Source organism: Balearica regulorum, chromosome 16 (assembly GCF_011004875.1).
Source record: "Balearica regulorum gibbericeps isolate bBalReg1 chromosome 16, bBalReg1.pri, whole genome shotgun sequence".
Taxonomy (NCBI): Eukaryota; Metazoa; Chordata; class Aves; order Gruiformes; family Gruidae; genus Balearica; species Balearica regulorum.
Window position 1 is genome coordinate 5,798,154 of NC_046199.1, and position 11,675 is coordinate 5,809,828.

General features: G+C 51.7%; 1 protein-coding gene across 6 annotated transcripts in view; it reads right to left on the minus strand.

Annotated features, from left to right (window-relative positions):
- Positions 1 to 11,643, minus strand: part of ZHX3 (zinc fingers and homeoboxes 3) — a 49,145-nt gene extending 37,502 nt beyond the window's left edge. For 2 of the 6 annotated variants that reach the window (XM_075768897.1, XM_075768898.1), the window contains exon 1: positions 11,507 to 11,643. The gene's annotated coding sequence lies outside the window, so the exon portion shown is untranslated. Of the gene's footprint in view, positions 1 to 9,385; positions 9,414 to 10,820; positions 11,113 to 11,506 lie in introns of those variants that run through there. The other 4 variants (XM_075768902.1, XM_075768899.1, XM_075768901.1 and 1 more) reach the window with 3 other exon arrangements.
- Between the last annotated feature and the right edge of the window lie 32 nt (positions 11,644 to 11,675).

An 11,675-nucleotide genomic window follows, 5' to 3' on the forward strand; every position in this document is an offset into this window, starting at 1 on the left:
GGACAAGCTTTGCATTTCTGCCATTGAGAAATACCTGGTTCTTGCAGAGACCAGAAACTGCTCAACTCAGCAGTGGGCACAAAGGGAAGGTCGGTGGGACGCAGAGCAGATGTAAGAGCTGAGCACACAGCGGCCCCCTCCCAGGGGCTATACGTCCTCCCTTACATTTCCTGCTCAGAATCCCTACCGCCTTGCCTTCTCCTTAAACTCTCCTTCTGCTTGAGGTGGAACAGATGAACGGACCCATCTTTGGTCTTCCTGGCTCGCTCTTCCTACTACAAACGAACCCTGTCTGAGCACCCGGCCAGCGGGGTGCCGGTCCCGGCTCCTGCAGGGACCTGGCTGGGGCTCAGCCTGGGACAGTTAGCCAAAATGCTTGTTTTGTGTTTCTTACTCAGAATCTAAATGTCTCCCCCCCACACCCCAAAATGCCTGGAGCACAACAGTGCTCGTTTGTACAAAGAGGACAAAGTTGTCTAGAAATGGAAGCAAAACCTTATTTGCCCAAATTTTACAACATGAATGCAAGAAAAACGTTGGGCTTGGGGGTTCCCCCCCCGCTCAAGGCACTTTTTTTTTCAGGACAGTGTTCCTTTATAAAAGCATTCTTCTGAAAGTACTTCTCCCTGAAGCTCCCCCTCCAACAGCTACTGTTACAAATCTGCGATAAAAGATGTATTCAGCAGGGATTGGCACACAAATAGCACCCAAACTGACATTGCCAAAGCCTCACAATTTTATCATGAGCTTCAAAATATTTGGAGAAAGAAAAGATGCTCTTGCTGGGAGCATTGGCTAGGAGAGGCTTCAGCCCTCGGGGTCACGAGAACCTCAGATTTCACTGGAGGGAGAAGGGTATCTAGACACAATTCTGGAGAAAAACTCTCAAGCAGGAGTACGTGATTCAGATTTTCAAGGACTGATGGCCAAGCAGAAGGAACCTTTGGTGGATCATTACTTGATTTGATCCAGCTTCAGGATTTTGCAGTGTCTCACTGGTGACTTCTGAATATTTCCTCGGGGGGAACCATGCTATGAAGTTCAGCCCTGGAAGCACCGTCAGAACAAATGCTTTGCAAATGCAGGGGACAGCAGCTGTCCCCGGTGCCACCAGCTCTTCAGCCAGTGCTCAGCTACACACGTGGGAGCAGAGCCACAGAGGTCCTGCGTGGCTGGAAGCACGGACTTTGGAGTTCGTGCTTGCCCAGACAGGGTACGTGTCCATGACCTAGCCACTTAACCCTGCCAAAAAAAAAGCACGAGGTCCTGCTCTGCTCTCCCTCACTCCCCACATCTCCCTATCCTCCCCCCTGCAGTCTCTCCTTATCTATCCCTTAGCACGTGCCAGACTTCTCCAAGAGCTTCTGCACCAGCAGAAAACCGTCCGCTGTTATCCCTAACCATCAGATATCTCACAAACTTCTAATTCAAGTTTGCAAGGGAAATAGAGATGGAAATAAGACCCCACGCTGACTCAAGAGGCACGGTGAGGCAGGTCCAGCAGATCCCGGGGGATGCACAGGTCCTGATGGAGGAGGACAAGCCCCGGTGGCATGGACGGAGAGCTGAGCCCACAACAGAAGTGTGTAACACTTACAGGGTATCTTTGCAGGGACATATGCACGCACACCCAACGGCAAGCACAGCTCTTCTGTCCTGCTGCTCTTCCCTTCCGTGCCAGAAACAAACCACAGCCAAACCGGACCCGGCATCCACGACGCAAGGGAAAAAGAAACATCTCAGCAATGAATAGATTTCAGCTGGAATCTCCCAGGAGATGGTATTAAAATGAAGGGGAAAGAAATAAATAAACGGAGGAGAAAAGAATGAACTTGCCAGTATCAGCCATGCCAACTTCTAGAACAGTCAAGCCCCGAACCCCACGGCACCAGCTCCCAGTCTGGGATATTGGGAAGTAACCAGGCTAACACGGGGTGGCGAGAGGAGGGCATCTCCCTACACCAAGAATTCCCGTTTTCCAGTTTTTCTCTGTAACCGCAAAGCTCTGGAGATCTTTTTTTTCTTTAAAAAGCCAAGATTTTCACTGAAGTCCCTGGTTCTCAGTGCTGGGCTTCAGTCCAAGTGTCAGATGTCAGGAGATAGTGATGGGCTGCAGGAGCTGGCCACCACCCGAACCCTTTTCCAACCAGCTCAGTTGGGGTCTGGATTCAGGAACCCACACCGATGCATTCGGGAAGTATTTCCCAAAATGCAGAGCTTAACCCCAAAACCGTATCATACAGCAGCAAGCACAACTCTGTAATACTCTATAAATACATCACTATGTACCACGCTCACAGGGTCCAGCTCTGAATCTGGTTCACCCATCAGTTGCAGAAAATATAAATATTCTCCCTAGTTTTCGGTGCAATATTCCCAAGCTGATCCAGGGAACCTATGGAGTCGCTAAGCTATAATTAGAGGTTTATTACAAAAGGTGTTTGGGATGCCTGTCAGCACTGAAGGAGACTCTGTATTTAAGGTACCCGTAACACACGTAGCAGCAGTGGGCTGGCTTTTTGGCTTTCATAAAAAAAAAAAAAAAAAAAAAAAAAAAGCAGCCAACTTGTTTACTCACCTCAAGTGACTTTTCTTGGTCTCTGCTTTGAGAGAGTATTTTCAGCCTCTAACTTGATCAATGGCATTTTAAAAAGGCAAAAAGAAAAAGCCATCAGTGAGGTGGTTGAAAAGATATATTTTTATCCATAGCTCAATGTGATTACCAGCTAAATCTTGCTTTTCACAAAAAAAAATAAATAAAAAAAAAATTAATCGGCTGCAGGACATGCACATTCACTCATTCGTTATTGTAGGATTGTTGACATTAGCTTTTATTTTTAGAAAAACATGAAGTGTGGAGGGGAAATGAAACAATGCGATACTTCTTTGAGACTGTCTCTAACATTAGGAAAATGTGCAAAGAAAATACCGTAGCGATCCGCTCACATACCTTCCCACAGAGCGCCGGGCTTGAATTTATAAAATAATAAATATTGTTTCAAAGCACTTGGACTGGCCTAACTTTTTTTTTTTTTTTTAAAATAACATCTGACAACGTCACCACATCCTGAGCCTTTGGGAGGGGGAGGACCCGAGAGCCACACACCAGGGATGCTCACCGGGACCTGGTCTCCCTCCTGGCTGTCACACCACGGGGTGACTCTGGGCAGCTCTCGTTACCCATGCCAAAACCAGAGGGAGCACACCAGATCACCGGCTTCATGCCAGAGCGAGCACTGCGTATAACAGCCACTTCCAATTGCCCTAATCCTGCAAACACCTTCCTAAAAAGGTTGCTCCATCAAAGGCAGCGGGATATCTCGCCTTTGCAGCGCAGTGTGGTACGCTCGTATGCAGCACTTGTAGGGCCAGGGTTTCAGCAGACCTTTCCCTGGGTTTCTAAATAAAATATGATTAGTCTACAAGCATCGAGCTGTATCGCAACTTAGCAAATGTTGCTGAAATTAAATTGAAACTGGAATGAAAAAGCATCTCTAAAGTGATGCTCTGGTTCAACACCTGGTAACAGCATCACCTGAGCTTTGCTCTTGGAAAATAAGTCCTGAGGCGAGGTGGCCATGGCCAGGAGATGACCAGGGCTGCTCTAGGAGGGGGGGAATCATTAGGACATAAAATCATCTCTGCTAATACTGAATTCAGGTGCGTAATGACACCAGCTGCCAGGTAGAGCTCGGCAGGGGTGACCCTTCCTGGGGCTGTCTGGACATGACACCATGGAGGTATCAAGGCAGAGAGGGGATTTCTCCAACCACCCACCTTTGGGGCAGAACTGGCCAAAAAAAGCAGGGGAGGAAGGCAGGGCAGAAAACAGCCGCAGATCCCTGCGGTAAGAGGGTGCCCAGCTCTCGGATGCTCCGAAATTGCCACTTCCCAAATGGCGATTTCCACCCGTCCCTTGAAAGCACAACAAAACACTGGGGAGCTGGAGGGACGCACGGGAACACGGGAACGCTTCTCACTATTAACGGCCTCCAGTGGACTGAGCGCTGCATCCTGCAGCAAAGCACCACTGCAAGGGAATGTTTTCTGCTTCCAGTACACTATTTACTGTCACACACCTACACAAAAATACAGATATTTGACTTACAATTTCTATGCCCACCCCCCCAAAAGCAACTGAAATTGAGCTTCTCGGTTGCAAAATTCGCAATCCTTTGTATCTGCGATTCAGTTTCAAGAACTTCCCGCATCTCTTTTTTGATAATTAGCTGGAGAACAGCCACACCACACATACCATTTTTCACTACATTGAGCTTGAGGAAAATTTAAGACTTCTTCCCCACCCTGTCTTCTTTTTAATGGGAGATGTGATTATTGAAATTAATTCGGAAAATAGTCAGCATTCACCAATCAGCTCAGCAGTTTGGGTTTTCTTCATCTCCTGGTTACATGCTAATTATTGCACTGGTGGGATTATTTCCCATTCACATTTGGAATTTACGGCACAGTAGGGAATTGATTAAATTAGAAGAAAAAGAAAATAAAAAAATAAATAAAAAATCAATGACATTTTAAATTCTCCATATTTTTTTTTTATTTTCTTCTCTGTCTCATGCCTACAAGGACCTGACAAACTCAACCCCAGCAGAACAGATGCACAAGGCAGCATTTCCGAGCAGTAGAAGGCAGAACAGCAACGACATCTCCGGAGCAGACACTTTGGGAAGGCAAAGCAAGCCTTCCATGTTCATCACTACCTCTGCTGTTCACAGCATCCTCTGCCGCCTCACACCAGCCGTACCCTTCTCCACTTGGCCGACATTTGTGATTAAGAAGGAAAACAAGCCCTCCTAAATTAAGGCAGAGGGGGATCGGGGGCTCGCTGTGATCCAGATGCGCAGGTCGGCAAGAGGAGGATGCCAGCAAAGTCAGGAGAGCGCGGAGCAACAAACGGAGCGCGGGGAAGGGCTAGGTCCAGGTGGACACGACTGCTCATCAGAGAGGGGTTTTGCACAATTAACCTCCAGCACGCTGGCTCCAAGGGTGCCTCCGCCAAAGCACCTTCATTTCTACTGATTTTATAAGCACTACCGCGACTGCCAAATCTCCAACCTCCAGAAACGGTGCCGACGCGTGGCAGAGCACCATCACATGGCTCAGCACCATCAACCCGGACGGGGTGAGCAGGACAACACCACGCCACTGAGACACAGACATCGGCTGCGGAGGGAAAACAGCTAAAAGCAAAGGGCCCGCAAACCTGCGGTGATTGCAACATCACCCTCGGTCTCCATCTTTCCTGTTTGTAAAGCAACATGAAAATGCCAGACACTGGAGCAGGGAGCGCAGGCTGCTATTTCAAACATCCGCTGCACTTCACGGTACACACAGGACCGGAGGAGCGGAGCCTAACAGGTGGATTATGGTCTTAACGAAATATTCACATTCATCTGCTTGCTCTGAGGCCAGACCACAAGTCTGCTTCCCCTCCGCTAGCGCGGCTGAGGGGTTTTGTGCCCGGATTTTTGGTTTTAAATTAGCTCTGCCTCTATAAAACAGAGACACTCCACTTGTCTGAAATATTTTCTGATACGGAAAGGATTCCTAGCAAAGAAAGAAAGAGCAGGATACGTTTCAGAAGAGCAGTCTGCTTTTACATCCTGCTTAGCAAACCAAAGCGTGACACACAACAGGCTCGCATCACCTCCTGCGTGCACTTCTGGATGACTTGTCTCTAATGACCACCCTACAACCAGGGACCCACCTAAGAGCCAATTAACCTTAATGCAAAGGGTAAACACACCCGCCTTGCCAGGGCTGAGAAAAAAGGCACGTCAGGAAGCCCCGCTGGTGTCACATCCAACCCACCAAGGTCTCCAGAGCCACCGCGAGCACCGTGCTCGAGGTGCTGGTTTAGAGGTGACCGCCTCTACAAGGTTGACCAGAGCCTGAAGGCACGACACAGGCTGCAAGAGAAAGGCCAGCACATCAGTTAGCACTGGAGGCTGAAATGGTCCTGCTACTGGTGCCCCACGGCAGGACCTGGAGCCACCAGGAAGGTCTCCAGCCGCTGAAGCCTGCTCTCTGCACAGGCACGAGGAGCCAGCACTACGGTTGGATCCTCAACACAGAGATGCAAGACCTCAGTTCATTAAATATGCTACACATCAAAAAGCATCCCAGACACCCTCATCTCAAATGTCGTCTTACACAAAGTATACTACAAGTCCTCCAGCACGCTACAGCAGACCCTTGGCTACTCCTATGCTGAGGAGATCTGGAGCTGAAGAGCTACAGGATCAAGTATTCAAGAACTCAAGCCTAATTTTGGTCCTCTTAAAATGGTAAAAATAAAGAGTTTAGTTTAAGAGCAGGCAAGAAGTTTCAACCCCTCTTTGAAGCCAAACAGATACTGACTGGTTCCTTATCTATCCGGGGAAGACAGAAGAACGAGCTCCACCAGACAGCAGGGCACAAGCTTTCGGCAGGAACCGCACTCTCCATCCGTGGGACAACCCAACCATTGGACTTACTTTCCAGAGGGACACCACCAACACCACGGCTGGGGCTACAGGATGGGAAAGCGAACCACCAGTATAACTGTTTTGTTAAGATTTGCTGTATTCTGGGAGTTTTGTTTTTAAATTGATTTAGGCAGTTGACCCCACCACTGACCTGAACTCCTCCGAAGAACAAAAAACATCCCCCCCAGCTTTCTGATAACCACCTGGATATAAAGAAAAAAAAAAAGTCATGGCTTCTGATTTACAGCACTGTAATTGTAGAGCATGAGTCCGTAGGAGATGCATGGACTTCCAGATGGGAAGAGAGACCAACAGGACCGATTACATACAATTATTAATGTGTGTCTCTCTATACCACTGGAAAAAGCACTGAATATGCTTAAAAAAACCCAAAACAACAAAGCAGGGAAAAATAAAATTACTACTCATCCAAGTATTTGTGCAATACTGGCATGACACCTTAGGGAAATAAATATTTGCTTGACCTATTTCCGTAAGAGAAGTTTTTATAAGTTTCATGAAAACCTCTTTATTTATCAAAGCACAAGAGCAGAGCACGCACAAGCATCCCGCACGCCAAGCCGGGCTCTGGGTGCGACCAGCTCCCTTCCTATCCTTCTCACAGGAGCAAAGTGATCCGCTTTGTACCTGTAGAACGCAATGTCAGACTGAAAACAACCTCAAGACGTTTACTCAGGAGAAGAAGAGTTAAAATATACTGACATGTACAGCAGAGAGCCGCCTCGCCTCGCTGGAAACCCCTTTCAACCGATTCATCTGCCTCTCGCCCCGGTGAATTTTTAAGCGCTCGCTGTTTAAACCTGTCCCTCCCAAGCGATTCGTTCAGGGCACGCTGCCGGCCAAACGCCAGGGCTCATTCCTCACCTTATTCCTGACGCAGCCCTCTCAAGCATCTCTGTATTAAAAGAAAAAAGCCAAAAAGCTCTTCCCCTTCCCCTTGGGCAGCCCAGCAGGCAGGGAAGCCCCATCGCCCAGACTGAATTTTCTGAGCATTACTGGGCAGAAGCGTTTGGGTGGAGCTATACTGGAAACTTTTGCAACCTTAACATCATGCTATTTTATTCTTTTTTTTTTTCTTTTTTTTTTTCTTTTTCTTCCCCAAGCAAGTGCTAAAACACATGGGGGGGGGGCTGGCTGGAGCGGCGAGGGCAGCGCTCGCCTTCAGTAGAAAGAACATTAGAAGAGCCATCACCTCAACTGAAGGCAGAGTTTAGAAGGCTCATGCTCTGATTCTTCTATTTCTAAAAAAAAGAAAAATAAAAATAAAGTAGGAACAAGGAGTGTAGAGCACACAGATAAAAAGAGAGTTCAGTTCAATGTCCCTTCATCGTGCGCGCAGAGATAAGCCACGGCTGCCGCGGCTGTGACTGCATCTGGTGACAACCCCACCGCCGCGGCCCTGCTCGGGTGCCATGTGTCATCCCCAGCTCCTCTAACTCCACCACCGTCCTCATCCAGCCAGGGCTTACCCAGTGACTTCACTTCATGCACACTCACTCCATTTGCATTTTAAGCATTGTTATTTAGAGCATTTGTCCAGAGAAAAAACAAACAAACAAACAAAGGGGAGAAGTACAAGACTTTTGTCTTTTTTTTTTCCTTTATAATTAGAAACATCGCCCCTCTCCTACTCAACAAAGCAGAAAAGCCATCACAGCTGCAACAGGGAGAGACACTGCAGACCTGCACCACAGTGCCCTGGTATCAAGCAGCATCTTCTCCAAATTAGCCTCCGTAGCAGGACTAGACCCACTGCACCTAGAACAGGTGCCTGAGTTACAAACATAACCATCCCGGGCTCCGGTTTAGTGAATGCAAAGAGAAAGGCACCTCTGGGACCGCTTCAGAGTCTGCACGGGGCGAATCATCCTTAGGACGATCAAGGTGGGGGGAACCTGGACCTGGCTCTGGGCTCCTGCTCCCCCAAGCAAATCCCCCTATTTCAGGGCCATGCCAGCTCCCTGCAAGAACAAGGGTGACAATAACTTACATTAATATCCAGCAAACCAAGGACCTCTCCACGGGATCAATCTCCCTTGTGCTTTTTTTTACGTGCAAATCAGGTGGAAAAGACAGAAAGGGAAAACAAATTAAAAAATACCAAGAGATGGGGAGCAAGGGACCCGCTGCAGCAAAGCGGGCAGCAACAAGCCAGCCCACACGGGTTTGCTTGCACAGGCTGGGGGGGAGCTGAGCAGGATGGTGGCACGGGGCAGGGGGAGACGTCTGCTCCCATCTTCTGCCTTTTGTTTGCACAGATTTCCACAGGCCCTCAAGTGTTTGTTTCCGCTCCCACCAGTTTTCTGGGGGAGCTAACGCCCTGTCTGCGCTCGGCAGGGAGCGGGCAGCCCAGTCCTTGGAGGGGATGAACACGAGCGGGTTTTCCAGGGCTCATCACTGCCCAGGATACAGCCCCGCACGAGGGGACAGCAAGGGACACAACAGCCTCGCACGGCGCAGCGGGCTCCTCGCACCCGGTAACCTGGAGAAGGCTCCTGGGGGACCGAGCCACGGCTGTACCCTGCAGACGGTGCTGCTCCGGACCCGTCCCACCGCACAAACAGGGAAAGGCTTGACAAGGGACGGACAGAGACCCGCATCTCCGGGTTGGACTGTAAACCCAAGTTGTAGATAATTCCAGGAGCTACGAGATGAGCTGCTTTTACATAGTAACACCATAGTAACCGAGGCGGATGATAAAGCTTGCATACACAAGGGCACCACGTTTTTGGAGGGGAGGAAGAGAAGGTCTAACGAGAAGGAAAAGCTTCTCACGGAGCAAGGGGAAACATTCGTATAAAGGAGAACCGGAGCCACGCTGCCGTTTAAATCTCCCCCCGCCGACCATCCAGATGGCTCCTGCTACCAGCCCGGCTCACCTGCTCCAGGCGTCCCCGCTCCCGGCTGCCAGCGCTGCCTGCATCGGTCCTCGCATCTCCGCGGCCAACGCCAGCAGCCCCCACGGGGCTGGTTTTGCTTGGCTTTGCAACAAGGATTTTATTGATAGAGATGTGCTCCTGCGAGTGACTTTGGGGCTTCAAGTTACTACGGCTTTCTTACAGTAGCAAGAATTGCGGAGGCAGAGCCCTGTGAGAAAAACCTATACTAAACCCCAACCCATCTATAATATAATTAACACAAGCTACAGATTAGGTTGTATCTGAAGCAGAACGCAATCCCACTGCCTCCTCTTTCCCACCCCCAAAGGTGGGTCAGGGCTCTAAAACTGTGTGGGCATTCACGTTCTGCGAGTTACTGGGATAAATTAAGAGGAAACAATAAACAGACTGGAACAGTCTGCTCCCTCTTCTCAGCTATGCATCCCGAGTTGTAAAATACATCAAGGTCACAGACCCAACCTAGTTAACAGAACTGTTATCATTACATTGCTGTTTTCTTCTACAGTACATAAAATGCTTCTGATCTAGGGTGTTTTGTTTTTTGGTTTGTTTTTTTTTTCCTTCCCCCTCATCTCTTAAAGAGAAATTAGTTTAGAATAGGCTGTTCCAGATAATGAAGTAAACTTCTGGCTTCCTATCCATGGAGTATCGTTCCTCAGCACACCGCGATCCTCGGCTAGGGGCTGCAGCCGGGGTAGGTGGCCAGGGAGAAGAGCAGCGAAACCCTCCCCGCCGTGCTGGGTGGAGGGCAGAGCCCATGGCTGGGCAGAGCCCGCTCCCTTGGGGGAGCAGAAATGGGAAAACACAGCTCAGGAAGGGCTTGGATAGAGGGGGTTTTTCCAGGCACGTCAGTCGGCCTAATGAGACACATCACCTTCATCACCTACCTCTCCCCCATCACCCACCTCTCCCCCATTTTCCATCTCATAACCAGAATAGAAGAGGACCGCTTGGAAAAACCTTATTGCTTGAGTTTTGAGGGCACAGACTAAGCACGCCCCGAAGAGAGCACAGACCTTAAAGCCCGAGCTGCGCAGTCGCTTCCCAGACGCCCCAGCCGTCCGAGCAAACGCGTCGCCCGAGGGGTGCGTGTCCGCTCTCCGCCGAGGACCCGCGTCCCCCCCTACCGAAACGTCCCCGCTCCCCAAATCCGCCGCTCGGAGCGGAGAGGCCTCAGTCCGCTGGCACCTGGCCACAGGCCCGGCTGCCACCGCAGGAGCCCTGACAGGGGGCTGGCACGGCCAGGCAGGACTTTACCCCGGCGGCCCGAGGGCGTTAAACGCCGTCCCCGGCCAGGCAAGGCAAGCACCGACCCGAATCACGGACGCAGCGATCCAGGGTTCAGTCCCAGCTCCGACACAGATTTCCTACGCGGCCTCGGGCACGTCACTTAGCAGCGGCTCGGTTTCCCTACCTGTGCGAAGGGGGAGATGCCGGCTGCTCGCATCCCGGTCCGTCCCAAGGCCCGGCGTGTTAAACCGGGTGTCGTTGCAACAGCAGGAGCCACAAAAAACCCCACCCGTGACCAACCCTCCTAAAGCCCAACCGCGACACGAGTGGGGTCAGCTGCCCCACAGTCCCCGGAGCGAGCAGCCAGCGAAGGCTGGAAAAAAAATGACTTTTCTTCCTCTAAAGATCCAGACTAAAGAAAAAAGCCCAACCCAGACGGCCCCAAGGGAGAGGCAGCCGGGTCCGGGGCAGCCCCACGCAGCGCTCCCACAGGCGGCCGGGCGGCAGATTTTTAACTGAATTTATTTTAATTTAAATTGTAATTGCTGTCGAGCCGATCGCAGCAAAGGGCGGCGCAGCCCGCCGGCTCCCCGCGGCAGGGCTGGGCGGACCGGGGCGGGGGCGACGGGGGGGGAGGGACACGCGTGTCCCGACCCCCGGGTGGGCGCCCGGCAAAGGGAGGGGGGCGTGGGAGCGGCCCGGCCCCGCCTGCCCGGGCCCCCCCGCACCTGCCCGGGGTTGGCGGTCGGCGGGAGCAGGTCCCGCGGGACGGCGCGGGGGGTGGGGGACCGGGTGCGGGCGGGACCGCGGCGGCGAGGCGAGGCGAGGGGTTCGGAGCCCTCCCCGCCGCGCCGGACGCTCAGCACTCACCCGCGGCAGGTCCCCGGGCCGCCGTGGCGGCTCGGCTCGGCGCGGTCCGGCGGAGGCCCCGGCCCCGGCGGCGAGCGCGGGGCGGGCGGGGCGGGCGGCGCAGCGGGGCGGCCGGGCGGGCGCCGCCGAGCCCAGGCATCGGCGGGGGGCGGGGGGAGCGCGGGGCGGG